Source organism: Sprattus sprattus (assembly GCF_963457725.1).
Source record: "Sprattus sprattus genome assembly, chromosome: 16".
NCBI classification, from domain to species: Eukaryota; Metazoa; Chordata; class Actinopteri; order Clupeiformes; family Clupeidae; genus Sprattus; species Sprattus sprattus.
In genome coordinates, this window is record NC_137914.1 from 14942952 (window position 1) to 14970451 (window position 27500).

Below are 27500 nucleotides of genomic sequence, written 5' to 3' on the forward strand. Positions count from 1 at the left end.
TTTGTGTTGGACTCCCTAATATTATCAGTGATCTGAAGGCATGACTGATGGCCTGCTGCTCCTGCCTCTCTCTCTCTCTCTCTCCCCATCACTGTGTTTGAATTAAGGATGCTATTATCCAGCGAGCTTCAACCACACACTCACAACCCAAGAGGTCCCATGATTAATGCCATTTCGGTCCCTTTTGAGTTATTATCTAGGCAAGAGGACATCATATATTCACCTGAGAATTTTCCAGGCCTGTCTTTTGACTGGAAATGCCATGCCTCTTGAGTTTTTCTTTCCTTAAATATATCGGTCATTGAGCGGATTTTATTTGTATTTCCGCAGTCGATGTTTGGAGAAATGCTTCAGGAGGTCGTCCCTCAAGGCTCTTATAACATAAACAATAGTCTGTGAATGCGCTCCTTTTTTTCAGTTTGTGTGTATATCAGCTAGCTGAGGCACGATAAGGCACGATGAACAGCTAGTTGTAATTAACGGTGTGAGTCTTTGTGAAAATGTTGTATGTAAACATTGATTGATAATGAGATATTGTCGTAGAGGAAAATTAAATCCTCTTCTTCTTTCCTATGGTTCTTTTTTCTCATTACCATGGAGTGTAACAGTGCAGTTTATGTTTCCATTTCATATAAGCACAATTGTAAAAGCCTCTCGTGCTTGCAGTCACGTTGTGTATCACAATGGTAATAGCCCTCCTTTATATTATACACTTTTCAAGATTGTGAGGTAATTGCCTTGAATTCAATAATACTCTGGTATGAAATAAGTTTTTTCCTGTAGTGCTCGTTATTGGCTATTATCTTTCCAATTACATTTTCACGCCATAAAATTGTACGTCTGCTGAGAATTCCAGAAAGACAAGAAAAACAAGTTTGGAGACTTAAGGTAACGTGTGAACGGTATCTACACTCCATGCATTCTTTGCATTTAGTGTACTACGTTGGCTTCAACCATTAGAAAAATGAACCGAGGTATTTTTGGACAGTGATTAAGCCTCCACATTAAAGCCGTTCCTCTTCTGCAACAAAGCTCCCGGGCCGTGCTGATATAGACTTAGCGTACAGAAGGGGATCCTAGGCCTCATACAGTTATATTAGCTCAATGACATATGTATGTAATTGATCAGCTTTCCCACAGCTCCCACTTATGTAATGAGCGCCAAGCAGAATTACAGCGAGAGCACTCCAGCTAACAGGAGAGAGAAGGAGCCACGTTGATGAATGGAGTAATCGAAGGTGGAGGGGTAGATCCAGGAACTGAGAGAGAGAGCTGAGCAGAAACTAAAAAGGTGAGGCACGGCAAGAATGTTTGAAGGTATGTAAAAATGAGAGAGGCAGGATGAGGACATATAATGACACATACGTGAGACTGGTACGTATAGAATTGTATATTGCTGAGTGCGCATGTGTATGTGGTGGTGATGGTGGGGGGGGGGGGGGGGAGAGAGAGGTGGGGAGAGTGGGTCCTCATTGCTCATCAGGTTGTGTCACATGGTGCGTGATGAATGTGGTCAAACATCAATACATTGTGAATAATGAGGCAGGACTCTCCACTGCATCCTGTTGGTGTTATTTTGCCCCGCCCATCCCTTCACTTCCACTCGTCTAAACACACACACACATACACACACACACACACACACATACACACATACACACACACACACACACACACACACACACACACACACACACACACACCTTGCACATATGACCCTAACATTCCCCTGCAACAACCATCTCACACCCCGTTTTCCAACCATCACCCATTTCAATTCCAATATTAAAATGTCGGCCATTGTTTTATGTGACTTGGCACATTGCTCCCACGCGCTCCAATGTCACTCGGGCGATAAATCGATGTTCGGCAAAGGTCAGCGTTATCATATTATATTATGGCGAGTTGCAGTGCCGCATGCATCTGCGCAGTCTCTCCATCTTTGGTGTCTGGTTGCATCCTTTTTTTTGGGGGCTCGGGTTGGTGGACATGGGGATGGGGGGTGGGGGGGGGTTCAAGGACATGGAACCAAAGAGAGCACAGTGTTCGCGGTCATAGGGGTGTGTATGGGGACTGGCCTGCCGTGTTGACCCCCTGTGGCTGTTCCACTGGGAGGGGCGCGTCTCACCCATGCAGCTGACTGAACATGTGAGGCCCTGGTGATTTATGCTGACATCAGACTGTATAAAGATCAGCTGTTGGGCCACTGAACTGACTGACGGCCTCTTAGGGGTGGGGGTTGGGGGGGGGGGGGGGGGGGGGTTGAATGAGGCAGTTATGTGGTGGATGGGGAGGGTAAGAGTGTTTCTGTCCACCTGTTGCAGTAATGTGTATTTCAAGACCAGGTTCAGTTAAGGTCAAGGTTTCCCTATTCAGTAAGAACGTGTTTATTTTTGTATGGGTGCTTGTGCTTGTGTGAATGTGTGTGAGTGTGTGTGTGTGTGTGTGTGTGTGTGTGTGTGTGTGTGTGCGTACGCTACAATCCCAGATTGATATAGCTCTACCATTTGCCATAGTTTCCATTTTCTTTTCATAATCCCATTAAGAAGACAGAAAGCCTCTCCTGCTTCTACACTGACTAAATGATTTACTCAACCTCCCCACCCCACCTCACCCCACCTGCTCTGTCCATCGACGGTGAAGGAGAAGAGGGGAGAAGAGTTTGTCGTTTACATAGCGCTCTCCTGAAAGCCCAAGGCTACCATCTATCACGGGAGAGGGAGGCAAATTGAGCTCTCAGCCGGGGATGTGATAAGGAATCGCGGCTGCATTAAAACATCTGTCACACCTTCACCGCGGGAGAGATACCGGGCCGACACAGAGCAGAGGAGATGGAGTGGGTAGGTGTGGTTTTTGAAACGAGGGCTGAAGATGCATCGCCACAGATGATGAGGAGGAGGTGGAGGGGAAGGAAAAGGGAGAGGAGGAGGAGGAGGGATGAGCGGGCTTGGATAGATGATTAGGTGGAGAGAGAGGAGACCAGACAGCCAGACTGGACGTGGCAAGGTGACTTTGTTCTCCAAGGCTCTCCCAGGGACAGGGTTATGGAGCAGTACCCGTGAGTGTGAGTTTGGAGGTGGAGGTTGAGGTGAAAGTGTCTCTCCACCTCCTTTAAAGGCATGCTGCCTTGGCTAGCCTTATCTCAGGCCCACTCTCTCTTTAAAGGACAACCCTGTTTTCCCATCTATTTTTATCTATTTGATTTTTACTTTGGAGAAAAAACTATCAATATCACTCCAGTATTTAGTTAGAACGACATAACCAGCAACCACAAAATAGCTATACAATGAGGAAGCATCTGATGTTTTCGCCACTGACAGCCTCATAGTGTAATTAATAAGTGTCTGACAACATGAAAAGGATCCCTACAGAGATAGGCCTGTCTCTGTTTACCTCAATAACTGCAATTAAACTGTAGAAAAAATATTTTTTCTGTAAAGTGTAGAAACAGACATTTGTATAGCATTTTTACTCTAAACTGGTCTGGATTGTTTTTGTCCCTAGCCAAAATTTGGACCCAAAAATATGGGTTAGAAAACACTGGAGAGCCCCCTTTAAATGGGCCCTACCTCTACCTCTCATCTATCTCTCTCTTACTTGCACTCCTTACTCTTCCCTTCTCTTCCTACTCTCTGCATATCTCATCATCCCTCTCTTCTGCATATAAGCCTTTCCTCTCCCACCCACCCTCTGTTTGTCCTCCATCTATGACCCACCCCCACCCCCAGTGCACACCCCCTTTCTGAAAGAGCCCACATCAAAGCAAAGACCACTTCAGCAGTTTATGAACTTCAGGATGAGCTTTTATTGATCAGACTCCTACATTAAGAATCACAGCAAGTAGAAAAAAAAAAGAAATTACTTCTTTACTTATGCAGGCAACCCCACCCCCACCCTCACCATACATCCACACACACACACACACAAACACACACACACACACACCGATATATATATATACAAGCACATCCCCCTCTTTTCCTTGCTGACACGGGAGACAAAAAATCAATTCCTCACCATAAAGAATGATAAGACCCTAGTCGAATCGTACTGATGGTGGGTGAATTCATACAAGACATGGAGATAGTCCAGCATGTGTGTGTGTGTGTGTGTCTGTGTGTGTGTCTGTCTGTGTGTGTATGTGTTTGTGTTTGTGTGTGTGTGTGTGTATGAACACTGGCAGCAATTCATGAAATGAAGCCGACACTCACCTGCAGAGGTTACATAGAGAGCTGTGTCTGGGACAAAAGCTGCACCGTGTTAATGACGAGAGTGACTGCTGTATCGTGTCATGTCGATGTGGACTAGGGCTATTTAGATCGCTTGAGGGGGATTACAATTTCTCTGCTTGGCTGCCGCCGTTGTATCTATTTCCTGAATCAGTAGGTTCCATCCACGGCCTGGTCCTTCTGTGCAAAAGAGCATCGGATCAGAACTGTTCCTGGGCCAGTGAGTGCTGGATGTTGGCCAGTTCCAGCCTGATGGTGCCTCTGGGGTGATCAATGCGCAGCTACAGCTGGTTGAAGGGGACCAAATCCATTGAACAGTTGATTTGGTTCCATTTTACCAGCTTTAGCAAAGCATTTTTGAGTGAGTCTGGGGGTTGCTGGGGGATGGAGTCTGGAGAGAAGCATGGCTGGCATTGAGCCCAGGAAGAGGGGGATTTCAACCTGCAGGGAGAGGAGATAACATAAGCTATTAATTTCAGTTGTCTGCCTTTACATCAACACTGGCATACTTTCATACGAGCTTATACTTACATACATGCATGTACTGAATGTACACATACACATGCACACACACATACAAAACCATAGACAACAGATATATCAAGAAGGTCATGGAAACCCACTGATACAGAAAAGTAGAATAGAAAGTAGGTCCTAGAATTTAAAAGAGTGAATGGAAACGGAGAAGTGAGAACTAAAACCTAAGGAGGGGAGGGGAGGGGAGGAGAGGATAGGAGAGTGGAGGAGAAGAGAGGAGAGGAGAGGAGAAGAGAGGAGAGGGGAGATGTGGATGAGAGTGGTCTTGTGGCTGATAACAGCGAGGAGGTGCTTATAAGCAGTGACTGCAGACAAACTTGAGAAAACAATGAATTTATCATGGTCCTGTCAATACTGCTAATGAACCCAGCAGCAACGCCACTGCAAAAATTAGCTCCCATTGACCTCCACAGTGTTCCTCTCTCCCGCTCAGCGTCTCAATCTCTCTCTCTTTATTGCTTTCTTTCTCTACCTCTATTCTTCGTCTTATCTTTTCATTTCTTTTTCTTTTTTTCTTTCTTTCTTTGTTTCTTTCATTCATCCGGTATTTGTTTCTTTTATCTCTCCGTCAGGGCCTTCCCCCCCTGACCCATTATGTTTTAAAGCCTCCCTCATCGTTTCATTATATTTGCGTCTAATGCTTTTACAGCGGCAGGTATGTATGGAATACTGGAGCTCCTCTCCTCACATATACCATAGCCAACCTCATTGTATTCCGTTCTGCATGTTCGCTTGCCCTTCAGGCGCCCCACTCAAATTGCTCCTAAATTAGCATTAGCTAATCATTTTGCCATTAGGGAAGTTGGCCACCGCTCATCCTAGGCCTGCCGTAATGTAAGCGGCATATATTGATATTGTGTGTCCTGGGGCGCATGTGGCGCTGACTCTCCCTCCCGTGCTGGAGCTGAAGCGGCTCCCGCTGCCGTCTGTTGAGACCCGACGGGGCACAGTGGGAGTAGAGGAGAGGCGAGGCGAGGCGAGTGGGGAGTAGAGGCATGTGGGGAGTAGAGGAAAGGCGAGGCAGGTGGCTGCAGAGGCATTGCGTCTGTATCCTGAACTATTTATTAGACTCTTCCTCTCTTCATCCTCCTCCTCTTCCTCCTCCTCTTCCTCCTCCCCCTCCTTCGAGCCACTCTCCATTTCTCTTTACCTCAGCGAGCCCAACCCACAGCAAAGCCAATGCAGAAACTCAATGCAGTTGGAAATGCAGTAAACTGCTTCGCTACCGCCTCCTCCTCCACCTCCACCACCACCTCTCTTTTTCTCCCTTTGTGTCTTTACCTCTCCCTCCTTGTTTCCCTCTGTCTCTCTCCCCCACACCGCTCTCCCCGTGACGCATGGCTATGCGCTTGTGTGTGATTGCGTTTTTTTTATGCTCTAGGCTGTGCTGCAGGGGGCTGAGGCATGGCATGGAAGGTGTGTGTGTGTGTGTGGGTGTGTGGGTGTGTGGGTGTGTATGTGAATGTGTGTGTGTGTGGGGTGGAGGGTGACACCTCCCCGAGAGGGTATAGTCTCATGTGTGAAATAGCTGGTCCTCTACGCCTTAATAAATACAATAAGAAGGAAGATGTATTTGCAAATACACTTTCACAAACACACACAGACACTCTTACTTTCAACACACTGAGGCACACTCCCAGATGCACACATGTATACAAGCAGAAAGCACACACACATACACACACACACATTTTCAGCATATCACTACTTCACACTAGAAAAAAAAAAAAAACACTATGCCACTTGACGCCATCTGACCTCGAACCATGACCTTTACTACAATGTCCATGTTTCACGTTTTAAAAATACTTCAAAGAATGTATGACAGAACATGTCTCCCCTTTCTGCTCCATGGCCCCTGCAAATGCGCTGATGCCACACAAATGTTAACCTGGATTCTTACAGTGGCCATTCCTGCTGCCTGGTCTCTGGGGTTGAGGGTCCTGCACAATACCCCCTCCACACCCACACCCACACCCACTCCTCCCCCTACCTCCACCACCCCTCTTAAACAAGACAGATGATGGGGCCATTCCCTATACAGTGAAACAAAACTAAATACGAGGAAAGAGCGAGAGAGAAAGCGAGTAAAAAATGAATGATTAAAAACAGGCAGATGTAGCTAAAGAGCACGGCAGCCATCCTGCTCACGGTCTCTCTCTGGTGCTTAATAAACTTGACACCGGAGAGGGAACGTAGCAAATTGATGAGGGAGCCGGCGTCCCTCGCGCAGGATGGAGAGGGAAAGAGTAGAGGAGAGAGGGTGAAGGAGGAGAGGAATGAGGAGATGAGGGAGAGGAGGAGGAGGAGAGGAGGATGTCAGGGGGAAGTAGCACACGGCAAATACGTGGCCTGGATTCAGCCCTGCCCTCATCGCTGGGTTTTATCTGAGTGTGTCATACAGTACTGCAGCACAGCAGTGTGTGTGCGTGTCTCTCTGTGTGAGGGTGTGCATATATGTTTGCGCATGATGTCTATGAATATGTGTGTGTGTGTGTGTGTGTGTATAAATGCTTGCCAGTGTGCACAACTGTGTGTGTAAGTATGTGTGTGTGCGTATGCATAAATGCATGGCGATGTGCACTACTGTGTGTATGTGTGCTTGAATGCTTGTTGGTGTGCACAACTATGTGTGTGTGTATGTGTGTGTGTGTGTGTGTGTGTGTGCGCGTGTGCGCGCGTGTGTGTATGTGTGTGTGTGTGTGTGTGCGCTTGTGTGTGTTAATCCATTTAAAAGTATGCCTACAGTGCCTGTCACACAACACTTCACCCCTAAAAAAGATGAAGAAGGTGTATGAACAGACAGGTGTGTTAAGAAAAGACACACTCCCTGCGTGTGTGTGTGTGCGTGTGTGTGTGCACGTGTGTGTAGCAGCCCAGGCACAGGGGCTGGGAGGAAAACATCAGTTCCACACATATGATCCCCAACAGCCCAGCTCCCAGTGAGGCTTGGGGAAGTAGGGCTGTAATCTGTCTCCATGTGGTGTCGGCCCGGGCGGGGATGAAGGATCCAGCCTAAAGCTGAACAGGACCGCGCTACACTGGAAGACCACAGGGGTGACACTGCAGTGCATCAAATCCTTTTTTCCTTTCCTCCCTCCCTCCCTCCCTCCCTTCTTCCCCACCTTCTTTGCAGAGGTTTAATTCCAAGGAGAGATTACAGAGAGAATCCTACAGTAATACCTGCTGGTCTTCCTCCCCCCCCCCCCACACACACCTCTTGCCATCCTCCCAGGTTGCAGCGGGTCGAGGTAAAACTGAGCCACAGGACAACAGGCTTACCGTGGGGAATGGTCTAATTTATCCTAAATGTGTCACCTATTTTGCCCTATGTTTTTTTGCCTAAGCACACAGTACTATTGTGTATTGTGTAAAATGGCTCTATTTATAAAGGAGCTGGAGAGTGTGGGGGATAGTGGAAAGATGATATCTCATTGCATTTACACTCAATAGATTGAACCTGAGCTATTCACTTACAAGAGAAAGCCCTTTGGCCATTTATGGACAGAATACTCACTCTATAGGGTGTGTGTGTGTACGTGTGTGTGTGTGTGTGTGTGCTTGTGCGCATGGAGTAAGTGAAGGACAGTTTTTAAAGTGGTGACACTTGCTTATGTGCTTAGAAGAGTGTCTGTGAATGTGTGTGTGTGTGTGCGTGTGTGCTTCTGTGTGTCTGTATGTGCTGATCTGTGGTATGTCCTCTGTCAGTCCGACTGGCATTAGAGAGGGTCACGTCCAAACGGTCACGTCTATTCTAGGCCCGCTCGCACATTCCAGGCCTTATTTTGCCGGGTGTAACAGGAGAGCCACTGCTCTGAGACAGCTGGGGGGGGGAGAGGGTCAGCAGGGGGGTGGTGGTGGTCAGGGGGTATCTAGGGCGGGGTGTGGCATGTCCAGGTGCTGATCTAGGGCCTCTGACAGCTGAGTATGGGAGTCTATGATTAGCCCAGAGGAGGGGAGGGGAGGGGGCCCGCATACACGCCCCCCTGTGTGCCTGCTATCATTTAATGTCAGCGGGGATTTTCACCATTATTATTCCAAAGACGCGGGCAAATACTGTCATCGTACAGTCATGTCTTGTTTCTATCAGTATTCCTTATCTCTTTCTCTTTTTCTCTCCATCGCTGTTATGGTCACTCAACAAATCCCCCGCAACCCCTGAGCCTCGTCTCTCCTTCCTGCATCATCAATCTCCAGTCTCCCTCCCCTCCAACCCCTCCCTCTGTCACACACGTGCTGTTCTCTCCCTCTTTCGCTCCCTCTTTCCCTCTCTCTCTCTCTCCTTATCTGGACAGTTCTGCTCTCCGTGCCTCTCTGCTGGTCGCTTGCCCCCGACCCACATCGACCCCCTACCTACCCCCTACCTACCAGTCTGAACAACACGGTGAGGGCCAGGGAGGCCTCCTGCTCACCAGTATATGTCACATCACATCACTTCCTGTCACACTGCTCTACTGGACCGCTCATGTCCCCCCAGTTCAGCGCACCATTATCTACTATATGAATCTTTATTCTTTCCTAATTGGCATGCCTATAGATAGCACAGGCTAAGGCTGATGAGGCCTTTTCAAATCAAGCAGTGGAGGACAAATATGTCAACTTTATATAAAAATGCATTAAACTAAAGAAATATTTAAAAACAAAGTAATGCTTAGGAGTATGCCTCTTTCTCTCTTTTGCTCTCCCTCTATCTCTTTTTCTCTCTATCGCTCTCTCTCGTCTCTCACTTTCACAGCCATCTCGGCATGAGGGCTCTTCTCCTGCCGTGTGAGAGCTTTGCTGCTGCAGAGAGTTCCCCCCTCTATTATACGCGGCCCTGGGGATAGATCTACAGCACCAATGCTCAGGCACCACCGCCCAAATGCCATTTAAACACCAGGCCTAGTGTTTTTTAGAACAAGGTGTGTGTATGTGTGTGTGTGTGTGTGTGTGTGTGTGTGTGTGTGTGTGTGAGTGAGTGAGTGAGACAGGGAGACAGGGAAAGAGCAAGAGAGAGTCGGTGTGTGTGTGTAAGTCTTTATATGAGTGCGTGTGTTTTCCGCACTCGTGTGAGTGTGTGTTCTGCGAGCAGGAGGAGGTGGAGCGCTGTGCTGTGTGATTATCACTTCCTGCATCGTGTGCTGTTTAGCGAGGGTCGCCCCCTGCTTCCCACCTTCCACTCTTCTCCCTGCCTCTGCCCTGCCTTCACGACACGGGGTCCCGATCACCTTTTAATTAATAAGCCGGCTAATGAATCAAATTGAACTCCACCATGGTATCGCATTGATCCGCACGTGCTCTGGGAGCAAACTTTAACAAGCCAGGGCCATGTTTGTTTGTTTGTTTATTTATTTGTTTTCTTTATTTATTGACCTCCCGCTCATTTTATTTACCTATTGGGAAGTCGCTTCTGCCCCCCCAAACCCCCCCGCAGTAGTTAATGCAAAAGCGATACTGAGCAAGAAACTGTGGACACAAGAGGCCTGCATTTTGGAAGCTGGGCCTAGTAGCTCCATGCAAAGCCTGGGATTCAAGTATGTGTGGTGCCCTCCCCTCCCTCCACCGCCCACCCCACCTAGCTGCCTCTGTGGAGTAGCTGGTGTCAGGGGAGCAGGAGGAGTTATTGCTGCAGTGCGTTGGAGTGCTGGCTCCTCTCCTCTCCCCCTGCATTCGGACGTGAGCGCTGCCCAGGCCCCTGACTCAGCACTATTCCGCGTCCTCATTGGCTGATCCAGGATGAAGCCGGTACAGTACGGCGAGCCTTGATGACACTCCTTGTAAAAAAGGGGAAGAATCGACTTCTTACGACGGCCTTTCCATAAATTTCACGGCTGTTTTGTAGAGGGATTGGCTTCTTTGTATTCATCTGGGTCCATTTTATCTTTTGGGAGAATTTAAACAGAAAAGCCTATTGCGCATAATTAACTGTGATCACACTATGAGGATTACCTTGTGATTATAGGCATCTTTATTTCTTAAATCTTTGATTTTAGTTCAGAATGATTTAATTCTCAAAGCGGTTTTATTTCTTAACCTTTTAATCTAATGGTAACACCCTTTAAAGAAATCAATAGCAATTTAGATGATTTATTTATTCATTTGCCTCTCTCGTCTACCTCTATGATTCTTTCTCCTTGTCTCTTTCTCTCTCTCTTTTTCCCTTTTTTTACTCTCACTTAGAGAATATGTTGTGTTCATCCATATCGTGAACATGGCCTGCTAGTGTTGAGAGACTTTGGACAGAAACGTGTGGGGCCCAGGTCATTGCAATCAGGCGCGACGGCAGTTTACAGAAGAACACAGTGTTTTTCTTTGGAGCCGTGATTGTCTGCGGGTGTGATTTCAGTGCGGCTTTGAGTTTGCGCCGGGGCATTTACACCGATGTGGCAGGTTTGGGGTGGGGTGTGGCGGGGGACGTTGGGGTGTGTCGAGGACAAGAAGGTGTACAAATCTTTATGGCTGCAGAGGAGAGGAGGCACCTTTAAAAAAAAAACAGCAGGTATCCATATGACATCAAGCAGTCACTGCCAACCTGCAGACTATAGCCTTTGTCACACACACACACACACACACACAGAGACTGAAGGCACACATACACTAGAGAAACACACACGCACACTCCAACACAGGTTGTGAGTAATGGAGCTTCTTTCCTCTTAATGCCCTCGATTACTGCCTCGGGGTCAGACGCTTAACTCAGAGCGCAGGAAGAACAGAGAGAGACAGAGCGAGAGGAGGACGAGTGTGAGGCCGGGCGGCCTTCTTTAAACGGATAGAGTAGAGTGGAGGGGTGTGGAGAGAGGAGAGATGTAAACTCAGCAGAAGGAGGTTTTTTCCATGGAAACGCTACCGCATGAAATGGGCGGGGGGGACGCATAGCTTTAGGGGACACATCAGACAGCAGCACTTGAGACGGGGGGGGGGGGGGATGCAAAGCTCTGAGCAAGGGTTTTTCAGAGGGTGGTGATGTCATGAGGTGGCGTCGGGTGATGATGTCACGCGTGTGTGCTGCATCTCTGGCGTCAAAGTAAGTGACTGCACCTGATGCGCTCGCTCTCTCTCCCTCCCTCTGTCTCTCTCCTCCCTCTTTCATTTTCTCTCTCTCTTTCTCTCTCTCTTTCTCTCTCCCTCTCTCCTCTGCACCCTGATGCGGACTAATTCACACCCTGAGCATGAACCTCTACCCCTCCCTGTTTTTAATGACGAACCAACACAATATTTCAATCATGTATTCATTACCACACATAGAAAAAGAACAAAAGAGTGTGTGTGTGTGTGTGTGTGTGTGAAAGAGAGAAAGGGTGGATGGAGGGGTTCACTACCCGTTTGCTCTCTGAAAAAAAGTGAGATAAAGAATGAAAGAGAAAGAAAGAACAACAGCGCAGCGTAGCGCGTGTGAGTGTGGGGAGCCACGGGGCAGGAAACAGATCGGCCTGACAGGCTTACTATTGTTCACGCGGCAACGCTTCTTTGTAATGCCACCGACCGCACTCACCCCCCCGGCCTCTGGTGGAGACACTATTAAAGCCGCCCGCCTTGCAAAACCGCTGCCACTCAGTCACACACACACACACACACGCGCTCACACACACACACACACACACAGACAGCCTCGGTCGGGGCCAAACCCATCGAACAGCGTTCAAATCTGAGCCACTCCTTGCCTGCCTGTCAGTCTCTGTCTCTCTGTCTCTCTATCTCTGAGTCTTCTTACACACACTACACTCACACAGTTCAGCTGATTCAGCCTCACACTGCCACTACACTCTCACACAAGCTGTACAGGTGTACGAGATGATTATGGGGAACTTACTGACAAAAGTTTACAGAGGGGTATATCCTGACCAGACCACTGTGTTTATGCACTCTTTGAAGTCCCTAACATATACATGTGAGCATGAATACAATATTAACGATATATAAGTTGACCGTAATCTCATAGCTGTTACCTTTTCATGTTGGATATAGAAGGAACACTATTAAATAAATAAAAACCAACATCAGGAGATTTAGGCCACTGTATACAATAACATTTATATCGCCTGGATGTGATAATATAATATTCCAATGTTGAAATTTGATAATTTTCTTGTCGCCATGTCAACAATAGAATTGTACACTGATGTGATATGTTTAATTTTATACACACCTTGTGTGTGTGTGCGTGTGTGTGTGTGTGTGTGTGTGTGAGGAGAGAGTAGGTTAGGTGTGGAGTGACTGTAAAGGGCTGCTGCAGAGGTCAGTGGCACGTGATGTTCCCAATCAGCCCATGGTCTGTCAAAACACCACCCCTTATCATACACTCTGCATGCACGCTCTCACTCTGGGTTTAATGCGGTATGTGCAGGCAAGCACGCGTGCGCACACAGACACACTCACACATATGGACACACAGACATACGCACACTCACTCACTAACACACACAAACAGACACACAAACACCCACTTCTCCTCTCCCACACACACACACACATACTGGCAAATGGGTGCAGCATATGGTAACTTCTCTGAATCCTTGCCACTGTCAAGCGCATATTTTTAATCATTAATTGCTTGTCCTCCCTCTTTACCTCTCTCCCTCCCTCATACCTCTCACTCTCTCTCTCTCTCTGTCGCTCCCTCTTACTCTCTCTTAAACTCTCTCTGTCTCTCCATACTTTTCTTTATGACTGTGCGGCAGCCGGCCCAGTCCTTCTACTCACCTTCAAATCCCCTTCAGAGACCTTGCACACGGAGCCTCCTACCTCAGACATGCCACACTGCTCCCTTATCAGCTCCTCTCTCTCTCTCTCTCTCTCTCTTTCTCTCTCATACACACACACACACACACACACACACGCACACAGTCACACAGATACACACACACTCACACACACACACACACACACACTCACTGTCCTCTGGCCATTTCCCTGCTGCTGGCCCAGCGCAGGCAGGCAGCGTGTGAATGTTTTATATTCTGTGTAATTCACTGTGAGGTCCCTAAGCCGTTTTTGAACACTTCTGCCTTTTGGCGTGGCGATAGTCACGCTACTTTGGCCTGAAAGTGCCAAATGTGCAACTTCCCTCCCCGGCGCCATACTTCATCTCGCCCGCTGCCGCTTCAGCCTCGGCTGCCGCTTCAGCCTCGGCTGCCTGTCTTCCAGCTGATCCTCAGCCTCTCCCCACCACCCCTGCATGTATATTAATGTTAGGGGCAGCCGTTACTCTCAGGTGCCTGTGCACAGTTGGTCCCGGTCAGAGTGTGTAACTCCTTACCAGCATCAATAGTTCATGCAGGAACATGGACATCTCTCCTCTTTTCCTCTCCTTATGTGTGTGTGTGTGTGTGTGTGTGTGTGTGTGTGTGTGTGTGTGTGACTTTGTCTTTATCTCTCTGGCTGCTCTTATTCGTTCTCTATCTCCTCTACGCTAGCCCTCGCCCTCGCCCTCTCCGACTCTCTCATCTCCTTTCCCACAACCCCTCCTGTCTCCGATCACGTCGCCGCCGCTTTCATTCTGCCTGCCTTTCTTCTATCACTCCCTCTTATCCTCCACCACCCTTGTTCTATCCTTTTTCCCTCCTCGCCCCTCATCTCAATCTCTCATCCCCTCATCTCTCGCCCTCTTCATCTCCTTCTCCTATTTACCAGAAGTGGTGCTCTCTCTCTCTCTTTCTCTCTCTCTCTTTATCCATCAGTCGTCCATTCCTCCCTCTCTGCTCCCAGCTCTTAGCTTAAAGCCAGTGGCAGCAGTGGAATGTTAACGAGTCTCTCCCTGACACTGCACTCCTAAAGCCGGTGTGTGTGTGTGTTTGTGTGTGTGTGTGTGTGTGTGTGTGTGTGTGTGTGTGTGTGTGTGTTGTGTTGTTTGTGTGCATGTACTATCTGAATTTGTGCTTGTATAAGTGTGTGATCTATTTCCGTGTGTGGGTGTGATTTTGCGTGTATGCACAGGTATATGTATGTGTGTGCGTGTGGGAGGGTACTAGTGGATGTGTCTGGGCCGCGTGGAGGGTCTCCTTTCACCTGTGCAGCTGTTCTGATATTCCGTCTGCACAGCACTCCCAGCTGCTGCTCCCAATTACCCCCCTACAACAATGGAGCACACATACACACACCCATACACTACACACACACATACGCAGAAATATACACACATACATTCACACAATACTACTTCCATCAGTGATACAGAAGGGAGGGTAAATTCACAAGGCCGCACACAGACACACACACACACTTCTATTTTACACCCAGACAGACTCTGCAAATTATCACCCCGGCCTTCTGACTCCAGGCTACCCTTCACACACAGTCTACTCCTGCAGGATGCTCCTGTTCTGTCCCCTGCATTACGGATGTGCCAGTTTTGGCTCATTTCGAGTCCGCTTTTATTCCAACCGTAAATATTTCCTTTTACCCGCTGGTAGTAATAACAGTATAAAAGGTGTTTGCAGAGAAAATATTGCTGAATCTGCAGTTGCCGGCGAGATGGAGAATTCTCCCACGGAATTGCCGGCGCTTCAGGGCGGTAAGTGAACATTAATTTCAGAGAGAATTTGGCAGCTTAAAATATATAAATGAACCACAATTAGTTGTGTGTTAACTACATTGTTATTACAGATTAATAACATGGTCTGGGTGTAATGTAATCGATAGATGTTGAGAATCAGTTCTGCAGCTCACAAACACACACACACACACACACACAAACACACACACACACACACACACACACACACACACACACATTCACAGCTGTGTACAGCCACATTCCAATCAGCACAGAAATTGCAACTAAGACGTCTGTGTTTTTTTTCCTTCCACCAACATTGACAAGAGGATGCCTCCATTGCAGTGCCCTTGTTCTTTTAATTACTTCCTCTTGGTGTACAGCTCGGCTGAATGTTAATTATCCATTGCGCTGAGGAAGTTTCGGGAAGCTCACCGATGCTGGGGAGAGTGGGAAACGGGGTGGGAAGGGAAAAGGTGTGTCCTGATGGATGGCTCAGGACTTTAAAAGTCCAGCACGCCTTTGCCTCAGTCACGGCATGGCATGGCATTAAAAAATAACGACACACTGGGCTTTGCTCCGACAAATGTGGTCGTAATTACAGGATATTCTGAGTGTAATTGTGTCAATAAGTTTCCTCTCTGACATTTGGGCACTGACATTTTTCTGCAGCTCAGCAAAAAAACAGGGAAATATAGGCAGCCATTAGGAGTCCAGCTGTGATCGCTGCCATGCTCCGGATCCACACAGTAATTATGGATCCTCACTCTCTCCCTGTCTCAACAAACCCTCCCTCTTTCTCTGTGTGTGTGTGTGTGTGTGAGAGAGAGAGTTTATGAATGTGTGTGTTTGTGTGTGTCCCTAATGTCTGATCATGTTTGGCCTTATGTTTCAGGGGCTTAAATGTGAGCAGATGTCGCTTTAATTGATTGGGCATTATTACACACGCATTGATCCTGGTTTGAGAGTTCCGATGGTGCCCCGCGCGAGAGGAAGTGAGGCGGGAGAGGACAGCCTGGAAGACGCCTCGTGTGCTGACCCACAGGCTTGCTGTCTGACCAGCGTGCAATCCATCTACCACGCCTCACCAACCAATCAATCAATCAATCAATCAATCAATCAGGAAGCTAATTTATTGCACTCGGTTTGCACAATGGTCTTAAGAAAGAACAAGAACAAAGATGTCCTCTGCAAAATGACGTCGTGATTTAGGTGCAGCTATGGAGGTGGAACTGTACACTTCAGCATCTTTAAATGTAATGGGTGCATTGGTGATGTGTACATTTTTTTAGTCCCGGCACTCTATTTCAACTTAATTTGAGTTATATTCTAGTTGTAGTATAGTTGTCAAAGTTCCCAGAAATGTGTGGAATCAGATGAGTGTGTTGTGTGTTCTTCCATAAAACGATCAGAACACACAAAAACAATTTCAAATACTATTGCAAAAAAGTATACAAATCTTAAATACTCATATTGATAATCTGTCTGATGATGAGTTTTATCTATAGTTAGTTTGTTTTCTAGTTTATGTGGAGTTTTAGTGGGATTAAAAGAGAAGCTTGAATCATTCAGTGATTTTTTTGTTAGTGCGCTAATGGTTTATGAATAACCACCTGAAACTATTAGCTATGCTTCCCCCCTCCTCTGAGTAATATGTATTCAGATAATTTGAACTCTGAGCTATGGCGGGGCCTCTCCTCTCTCAAGGTGTAATTCGCTTTCTTAATGTATTCATTGCCATCTCACTGTTTGGCTCCCCAGGGAAGCACCTCGCTGTAGAGGACACCCAACTCAAATTCTGCTTGATTGACTGATGGATGGGGCTGCCGGGATGACTAAGGGCTTCTGCAGAGCATGCTGGGTAAGACATCAAAGGCAGGGAAATATACGGATGGAGAAAAGAAGAGGGCGAGGCAGAGAGGAGGAAAGAGATGGAAAGATGGGCAAAGCAGAAGAGACAGTGATAGCGAGAGACCTTGCTTGTCCCTTATGTTTTCCTGACCTCCACTTTGTCCTTTGTGTGTTTATAGGTGACCTTTATGACCTCTTTCCTCCCCTCTCCCCTCTTTCCCCCCACTCTCCCTGATCTCACCCCAACCCTTACACCCTGCCTCGAACCCCCCCTCCCCTGCCCGCCCCCCACATCGCATGCCACACACTCCTCACGTAAAGGAAGTTGTGAGTATTGACGTCCTGCGGTATCATTTCATTGTGTGGCACAGGAGATGACCCATCCCACTACGCCCCCCGCCAATCGATCGTGTCGTCGCGTGTGATGTCAGAGGTCCATGCTTTCTTTGAAACCTGAAACTGGTTAGAGGAAGCGTGCGTGCCCGCGCCTATCTCTTGTTTTTGGTTTTCACAGATATCTCTGTTCTATGAAATATCTATGAAAAACTGAAAAACGGAGCCCCTCCCCCCCGGCTCTTAATACTGCAGCACCGATAACAATTGAAATGATAAAAAATAATACAAGATTGTAATGATCGTGTCACCTAATTTGCTCCAGTCAGCAATTTGAGCTCAGCTCATACAACACAACATTATCGTTTCATACAAGAAAAAGTCTTTCTCTCAGCACTCCTTCCAGTCCAGTGTAATTCAGTACACTCTCCAAAGCCACAGTACTCCCACAGGTCTCTGCTAGTGTTGTAAAATCAGATGTCAACACTGAATCCCTGTCATAGCCAATTACTGCTCTACGAAAGCACACAGTGTCAGACTCCATCTCACAGCTCCTCACAACAGCACAAGATGCAGTGATTAATCGGGCAGGTGTACTGCATTCATTTAAAGATTCAATTTCAGACGATTGCCGGAACACCTGATTGGTGTTCAATAGGGCTGTAAATTACACAAAAAGCTGACTTCTGGTTCACCCCTGGGGTTGACCTTTGTATTTTATGGATTGCACTGATATACTAAACTACATTACTACTGACCTCTGCTGCAAACATGGCCCTCAATGCAATATGGTTGAATTGCAATGTATTTCCATACGCATTATCCCCTATATAATCTGTCCTCTCTGATCTCAAATGAACGTGTCAAATACAGATCACACGAAATGTAAGGAAATACAGAAATAAGGTGCAAATAAGAAAAGTTTTCACTCAAATCTTTACAGGGAAATTTAACAGTATATTGAATTTAAATTTGTGTAATTTAAATTTGTTTGTGTTTGAATGGCAAAAATATATATGCACTGACTGTATTTTAGATTTTGTTTTATTCTGCCCTCACCTACCCTGTCATGCTCTTCTTCGATTAATCATTACGTCACACCATGCAGTTGCCGTAATCTACACCCTGCTTCACTCAGACTGTTGTAATGTCCGGCTATGCTTTAGGGCCACGCTGTCCGACACACACACACACACACACACACACACACACACACACACACGGCCTGCGGGCTCAGGGGCCCAGTCTGGTCGTGGTGGCGTGGAGTGGGCAGGCAGGCAGCGGGCGGGCAGGCGGGCGCTGCTTTAGTGGGCCCCCCGGCCGGCCGGCTTTGGCTGTCTCAGCACGGTGCCGCAGTCAGCATTGTTGCATATTTAATGTCCTGATGAGCGCTTCCACCTGCTGACACAGGCAAAGTGACAGAACAATACACCCCCCTCTTCCCTCCCCTACCCTCCCCTCCTCTGCCCCGCAATCCCCCTCTGCCTTTACAGCACCCCCACACACCTCTGCACACACACATTCCCACCCCTCCGCCTGCTCTCAGCCCCGAGCACCATCATCAATCCAGCCTCCCTTCACACACTGCTCCCCCTATCACACACTGTCCCTCGTCTCTGGCACACACACACACACATACACACACAAACACACACACACGTGTGTGTACGCGGTGATGCGCTTGTGCTTTGGCTCTCTCTCTTTCTCCCTCAATCTGCGTCTCTGTCTCTGGCTCTCTCTGGCTGTCATCGTCTTGTCGACCTCCCCTCACACGTTCGCTCTCACGTCACGGTCACTCTCTTTTCTTCTGTCTCCCGGGTGTGCCCTATTCCAGTTTCACGTCTCTTTCTCTCTGTCTCTAACATGCCTACACACACACACACACCTGCACTCAGACACACACAGACACACAGGCGCTTCCTTTTTCATTCTGCCATTCTTTAACTCAGTTCCTTGCTCTGTCCATCCCTATTTAGTAACCTTTGTCATTGATCCCTGCGGTGGACTCCTCCACATATGCTCTCTCTTTCTCTCCTTCTCTCTTTCACTCTCTCTCTCTCTCTCTCTCTTTCTGTCTCTCGCACTCTTTTTAAAAGCCACTCTTCTGTGTGTGTGTGTGTGTGTGTGTGTGTGTCTGTGCAGTCTGTCTCCTGGTCTCTGTGTTAATGGCTTGTCCCAGTGGACGGCCCCCTCTGACCCGCACTCTCCCTTCTCCGGCCTGCTCTCCCGCACTGGACGGGGCTAAAGGACTACTGTAGAGGACGGTGCGCTCACAGTGCGCCCCACACTCTTTACACCACTCTTCATTCCAGATGATATTCATGCCTGATGTGGAATTAATGTCTGAGTGAGCATGACAATAATGTGGAGTGTGTTTAATTAAAGTAGAATTAAATCTTATTTTTTATGCAATCTTATTTCATCTATTTATTAATTTCTTCTTAACCTCGAACTGCTCTTTCTTTGGCAAGAAATTCCAAGTCACACTAGGAAACACAAACATTTTCTCTACATTTCTCTACAGTGTTAACAGGGGCACACATTTTTTTATCTGTTGATGTGTGATAGCCAAGCAGTGAATTATCCCTGAATTGATTCATGCACAAATATTCCTAATTGTCATCTCACATTGAACTCTTCTTAAAAAGATGAAGGTTGTCCGTTTCACAGGGCTAAGTAAAAATCTTTAAAAAGTACCAAAAAAAAACAAAATGTCTAAAAGCCTTCTCCAGGCAATCTGTGGCTCTGGTCGGCTCTGGTCTAGTCTGGACTCCTTCCCCTGCCTGTCCTCCTCAGGGGCTTGTGCCTCGCGCTTGCACTCGCACTCACGCTCACGCGCTTTTTCCTGCCCACATTTATCCATTACTAAGCATTTGTTCACTGCGCCATTCAGACTGCTGTCTGCGGGCTTCTGTTCCACACAGGCACCAGCTCTGATTACCCCATTTAAAACAAGATGTGATAGAGAGAAAGAGAGAGAGAGTGAGAGAGACAGAGAGAGGAAGAGAGAGACAGAAAGAAACAGAGAAAAAGGGGAAAAAAATCCAACATGAAGTCCGCAGTACATTATCCTATGCTGTGTCCATCAGGATGCATATGTTAAAGCCAAAGTCTCATTAAAGAGTTGAACTAACAGGCATTAATCATCCGGAGATGGGGCCTGTTCTGGACGGGGATGAATTACGAGAGCGTCACGCGTGCTCTGCTCAATGCGTCCGCACGACGCTAACTCTCCATGCTCTGTGTGTGTACAATACATGAGTGGTCATTTATCAAAGTGATTACAAGCAGGTAATTGCATATACAACCCCCCCCCCCTCCCCCAATGATTTAAGTAGCATAAATAAGGGAGAATTTACAGTATGTCAGCAGGTTTGATTTAGCAAGTCGATTTGGGGGGAAACTCAACTAGGATGGCCGTTTTTTCTGTGTTTATGTGTCTTTTACTATCTGTCTGTCTGTGTGTGTGTGTGTGTGTCTGTAGGTGCTTTGCCCCGTGTCTCTCCCACCTGGGATACATACTTCTTTACATTCCATAGCTGCTGTTGTTCATATGGGCATATAAAGAAGTATGTCTCCCAAACAGGAACTGTGGGCAGCATGTACCCTATGTGAGAAGATATATGTGTGTTCCTCATTATGGGAGTCCTTCCTCTCCTCCCGTCCCGGCGGGACCAAAAGCATCGGTTCAGGGGCCTGTGATGTTATCCTGTATCTGTCAATGGGTCATATGGGACCTCTTACTGAATTGTCAATTAACGAATGAGCTAAATAAACACCCCTTCTACACACACACACACACACTCATACACACATGCAAGCCATTGATCAATCCTCGATCCATCTGAGCAAGTGGCATGTGTAATTGCGCAACTCTCTTTATGCCGCTCCTTAACTTTTGCCCATTTGCAGAAATAAATTAGCACTGTCGCTTGCCGCCACAGCTCCACGCGTGCCCAACCCCCTCAATTATCACTTTTTGTACCTGCCCTGTGGTCGCACTACATTTTTTTTTTGGGTCAAGCCACTCGCGCTTCCAATCATCTCGCATCATTTCCCAACACATAAAGCGCGTAAGCCAGTGCGCCGTCCCAAAGTGGAACCATAAACCAGGAACAGTCTGCACTCGCTGGGAACGACACTTATTCATCCCTTGCCGGAGCACTTATCCTCCGCTGTCGGTGCTTTCTGTAAGTTTCAAATCATACATCATTTTAATTATTGTGCCTCTCTGTCTTCCGTTTGCGATTCTGTCACATTTACACTCACACACTCTCACACATACCTACACATACACACACACACGTCACCTGCTTAGCTTATGGTGTGCAAGAGAAGAATAACTGCATTGCTGTAAACAAAACAAGAAGGACCCCCCCCCCCCTCTATTGAATGTGCTAGTTTTGAATGAGAGAGAGTGAGAGCTGCTTTCCCAGTCTCAATAAGTCTATGCAGAGCGGCACACAATTCACCTTGAGTCTCATGCTTAGTGGTGCAGTTGCAGCAACGGAGAAAGAGAGTGACAGAGTGAGAGGACGAGAATGAAAACGAGCAAAAGGGGCATAGAAGGAGATGGAGAGAAAGAGAGTGAGAGAGAGAAAGAGAGGGGGAGAGAGATGAAGGGAGATCTGGTGCTTACCTAGTGGGCAGCTTTCATGTAGTGTTCCCCCAAGCTTCTGATGGGCCAATGCACCAAGGAGAGGGGAAACAAAAAAAGAAGGCAGAAGAAGAATAAGAAGAAAGAAAGAAGAAGGAGAAGTGCAATCGCTTCCTTTTTCCTTCTTGTCCTCTCAGTGTCCCAGGTGCAGCCTCTGCAGTCTCTCCACTCTCTCACTCTTTCTTGCGCTCTCTCTTTCTCTCTTCTGCGCTGAGTCTTTCTCCACCTCTTTCTCTCTCTCTCTCTCACTCACACACACACTTACATTCTCTCTCTTGTCTCCCACTCTAAGACACACACGCTCATTATCTCAACCCCCCCCCTCTCTATCTCTGCTTCTCTGCCCCTCACTCCACCACCTCCCCTCTCGCTCACTCTCACTCTCTCTCTCTCGCTCCCTCTCTGTCAGTAACCGGAGCAAGAAGTTTTTAGTCCAATGCAGAGCTGTGTGGCTGGGAGGATGCGTGCCTTTAACCCTTCTCTCCTCCCCTCGTGTGTCCGGCTCTCCCAGTGGCACACTCCATAATGTAGCCCCCACTGAGACTACCCTCCTCTTTTCCATTGTCTCTCTTTCTCTCTCTCCCCCCTTCTCCTCCCTCCCTGTCTCCCTCATTGACCCCTGCCAATCTCTCTCACTCGCTCTCTCTCGTTCACTCGCTCTACCCCTCTCTCTCTCTTGCTGTCTATGCCGTCTCTTTCCCTGATCTCTAAAGCTCCTGTAACAATGTGGTCTGGGTGCACGAGCAGACTGTGATGGTGGGATTGAATGGCAGGCTATTATGGTCAGGTGTGGGGTGATCTAGTGGGAATTCTACTGAATCTTCTCTGTGCTCACGCAAAATGAGTGGGCTTGTGTGTGTGTGTGAAATTGAATCACGTCATTTGTAAGTACACTGCATTGTGACTGGCTAAGAATGTGTGCATGTTATACATTTGCGTATTTGCCTGGGAGTATACACTTTGTCTTTTTTCAGGGCACAATTTGTGTGTGTGTGTGTGTGTGTGTGTGTGTGTGTGGGTGTGTGGGTGTATATGTGTCCTTACACCACACTGTGCGAGTGGCAGGCGTATGTGTACGCGTCAGCATATGTTATGCAGCATGAACTCCATTCACCTGTCCCCCCTCTCACCACAGATTCCTGGGCATCCCAACCCCCCTCCCTGTCCCTCTAGATCAATACCAATTTATAGGCAAATGCACAGTGGCTAACTGCTGTTTTTAATGAATTGGGCCATTCACTAATGCCAGCGCCCTAATGAAGGAGAAAAGAGCAGTGCTAGATAATTTAAGAGAGGAGGGGAAGGAGCCTTTGGGCGAGAGGTTGTGTATGTTTGCTGCCCGGGTTTTCCATTTGTTTTGTTGAGGTTCATCTTTATTGGCCCATTTAGCTATACGGGCTAGCAGTGTGGTAATGAATTATGACCTTATAAATTAAGGGAAACAATGGGGAAGGAGACAGACAGGGAGAAAACGTATTGCAACTAGGGGGTGGGAAAGAAAGCTCTTAGACACAAGTGTGTGTGTATGTAAGTGTGTGTGTGTGTGTGTGCATGTGTGCATTTGTGTGTCTGTGCACGTGCTTGTGTGTGTGTGTGTGTGTGTGTGTGTGTGTGTGTGTGTGTGTGTGTGTGTATGTCCCCACAAGTATGTGCATGCACTGCACATATGCGGTGCTGTGAACACAGGGCACATACACAGTGTCTCTGGGTGTCTGTGTGCCGGTAAGCGCATGGGTGTGAGTTAGAGTGTGCAGTGGCCATCAGCCTTGACTGATAATTACAGCAGAGGTTGCACAGAGGAGCCACAGTGTGCACATATGTGTTTGTGTGTGTGTGTGTGTGTGTGTGTGTGTGTGTGTGTGTGTGTGTGATAGTTGGACATAAAGTGAAGGACAAAATGTGTACAGTATGGAAGCGGATTTTCACAATGATTTTTTTTGTCTTTTTGGGGTATTTGGGGGGTTTGTTTTTGCCCTGTTTTCTTTTTTCATTCTTTTGTGATGTTCTTATCCTTTCATGGCATTTTGGGCTTCTTTATCATAAAATATTATCATACTCTCTGTTCTTCATCTTGGCTGTGCAGAATAGGGATTTTCCCACTTTACAGTAAATATTTAATCTCATCATATAACTGTATTGACATGATTTACATTGGTAAATGCAGTGGATGCAGAACGTTATTAGGATGCTGGGGATTAGAAAACAGAGAAAGCGTCTGCATTAATGCATATCTCATACAAACACACAATTTCTCTCTACCTCTCTCCCCCTCTCCCTCACTCAGACACACACACATACACACTTAAAAGTACACAGTAGTCTATATAGCCTCCCAAGGGCTGCCGCTAGGACATATTGCATACTGGACTTTTATGTTGAGATGCAGATACAATAGCAGCAAGTATTTATTCATCTGATTATCAGAGGACATCCTCTCTCTTACTCCCCCTTCCTCTGATCGCACCGCCGCACACCCCAACACACACACACTCCATCTGAGCAGCTGAGCCCCATAATCCCACCACTCACATGAATGTATAATGCAAACAGTACGCTCGCATATATACCCTTGTGATCACACACATATACGGACACACATACACAAGGACGTGTACACACACACACACATAGACACACACACACACACACACACACACACACACACACACACAGATCTACACGCTCACTTGAACACACACACACACAGGCATATACTCTTCCTAGCCGCATCAGCACTGACCAGAGTGTAATTAAACTAAAAGTCTTCCTCATAAATCAATGCTCGTCTTTTCCCCCATTTTGCCTCCTGCTTTACCCAACGCTAGACGCAGGGTCTTGTAAATCACTGGCCCGCCGTAGATAATGAACACAAACTCTCTCTCACACACACACACACACACACACACACACACACACACACACACACTACCACACACACAAATATACACTCACAGAATTGTGGACAGATACACACGCACACACACACACACACAGACTCATTTCATTCACTTTCAGTCACACACACCATTCACGTGTAGATGCAAACACTGGGTCTTCCATTGATGAACCTCCATTAATAGGAATCACTTAAGCCTCGAGCATCGCTTAGCAATCTGCATAGTTACCGTCTCCCTTACTCTCTCGCTCTCCCTTCTTCATTTAAAGGTCCCAGAGCAGATGTACCCCCTCCCTCTCAATCCCCCCAACACACACAAACACACACACTTTTCTTGATTTCTTTGCACTGTCATCTCAGGGACTTGTCCCCCTCTCCAAAGGTCTGACACACACACACACAGGTGCACAAAAAGCCTCACTCTTTTGCTATGTGTAATTGAGCTTGGAATAGAAACAAGAGCACTTCCAGAAGAAGCAGCATTAAACTGGGTAGAAGAGAACTCAATGTCCCCCGTCCCCTTCAGTAGGACCTCTTGTAAAATGACCCTTCACAGCTGTTACACCCCACAAGACTACCTCCCATCCCCACAGAACCCCCCTGCACACACACACACACACACACACACACACACACACACACACACACACACACACACACACACACATACACCCACACACACACACACACACACACACACACACACACATACACACACACACACACACACACATACACTCAATATTCCACAGCAACAGCGCAAGCCAGAAATGAAGATGACAGACAGGGCAACAGTGACCCTCCCACTAATACAGGTCTAGTAATATTAGAATAAAGACGACCTGACAGTCTTTCACTTGAGATAATTGCGAAATTTTGCAGATTACTTCCCTTACCTTCATCGCACATAAACTGGCCCAAATACCATTACACTTCCATGCAGAACAGAGGTCATGGCAGAATGATGGAATGCTGTGAAGCATTTAATTTTTTTTTAAATTAAGACGTATTTTAAAACGAATAGTCCTTATGCAATAGATAAATAAAATATACTGATACCATGTAAGAGGAAATGTTAGCCAAAACGGACATCATCATTTAACGTTGCTAACTTTTATTTGTAATCAACAACTTTAACATAAGTTTGTAAATGTTCAAACTAGAAATATTTTCAGTTTTCATTTATGTGTTAAAATGAATAAATATTAGCCATATGCCATAGTGTTGCCTCGTGCAAATACAGAATCAAAAGCTTTGCGTCATAGCCTGCGTCTGTTAGCCACTTAGCTAACGCTAAAGCAACTTTAACCAGAGTGCAGTGTCTGATCAGAGAGCTACCTCTCATTGCCCCACTCAGCACAAGCATATGCACAGAGAAAGAGAGAGAGAGAGAGATGGGGACAGAAAGAATGAACGAGATGGAGGAGAGGAACACGGGACAGGATGGGGGGGGGGGGGCATGCTCACATGCACACGGACACTCACTCACCGGTACTGACTTAAAGAAATACTCACATGCCAGACTGATGGTGCTCCGTGGGGTGCGACGGTTTGCTTGAATCGGAAAGGGTGGGGGTGAGGATGGGGCATGGAAGGGGGGTTGGGGTGCAGAGCGGTCGTTCGTCTTCAGCTGATTCAGCATTTGAGTTTAAGGATGCAGAGAGGACAGGAAAAGAGAGCAGAGGAGATGAAGAGAGAGATGGGAGGCTGAAAAAGGGAGAGGAAAGGAGGAGAGGAAAGAAATGATGGTGCTTCCTTGTCTCTCGTTGAAGTGGGACAGCAAGAACTCAGTTTTTCTATCTCAAGAAAAAAATCTTGATTGCAAGAGAGAGCCCACATGAGGGCAAAGAAAATAACAAGAACTTGGCATCAAAATTAAATGTAAAGCTCTGGCGGCAGCGATGAAAGGAAGAGAAAGGCGGCGAGAATGTCTGAATGGACATGCGTCAGCCCGCCTGCACAGCGTCCCTCCCTCCTACCCTCCCCGCTCACTCCTCCCCACCTGTCCAAAGTTCCTCTGCTGAGTCTCTGCTGAGCAGGACTGAAATAGAAGGAGGAGTGAGAACGGTGTGCTGATAGAGCCAAAGAGAGAGAGGAGGAGGAGGAGGAGGGGGGTAGAGCGAGGAGGGGGAGATGGACTGAGTTAAAGAGAGAAAATTAAGGTTAGAACGTGCGAGAGTTAGCAAAAGAGAAATACAGAGTTGTGAAAAGGAGGGAAAGGAAGGGTAAAGAAAGGATCTTGGAACAAACGTTTAGGCGTTAGTGAGAACACTCAGAGAATCAGAAAAAATAGAACCAACGAAAGATGTACAAAGAAAAAAAGAAAGAAAGAAAGAAAGGGAGGAAAGAGACAGTGTCATGCTGCATTCCGTTCCCGTGAGTAACTATCTGCCCCCGTCTCCCATCTCTTTCCCTTGCTCAGTCCTTCTTCGCACCGTCCCTGTATTCCACTCTTTAACAGCACACACTTCTCAAAGGTCCTCACAAAGCAGGTAAATCAGTGCCAAAACACACTTCAGCCGA

General features: G+C 47.2%; 1 long non-coding RNA gene across 1 annotated transcript in view; it reads right to left on the reverse strand.

Moving 5' to 3' along the window:
• Positions 1-3846: 3846 nt before the first annotated feature.
• Positions 3847-27500, reverse strand: part of LOC308377398 — a 23807-nt gene continuing 153 nt past the window's right edge. The window contains exons 1-3 of the long non-coding RNA XR_013968935.1: positions 26493-27500; positions 22064-22100; positions 3847-4670 (exon numbers count right to left, since the gene is read on the reverse strand). The exon at positions 26493-27500 is cut by the window's right edge and continues 153 nt beyond it. This is a non-coding gene — a long non-coding RNA (uncharacterized lncRNA). The remainder of the gene's footprint in view (positions 4671-22063; positions 22101-26492) is intronic.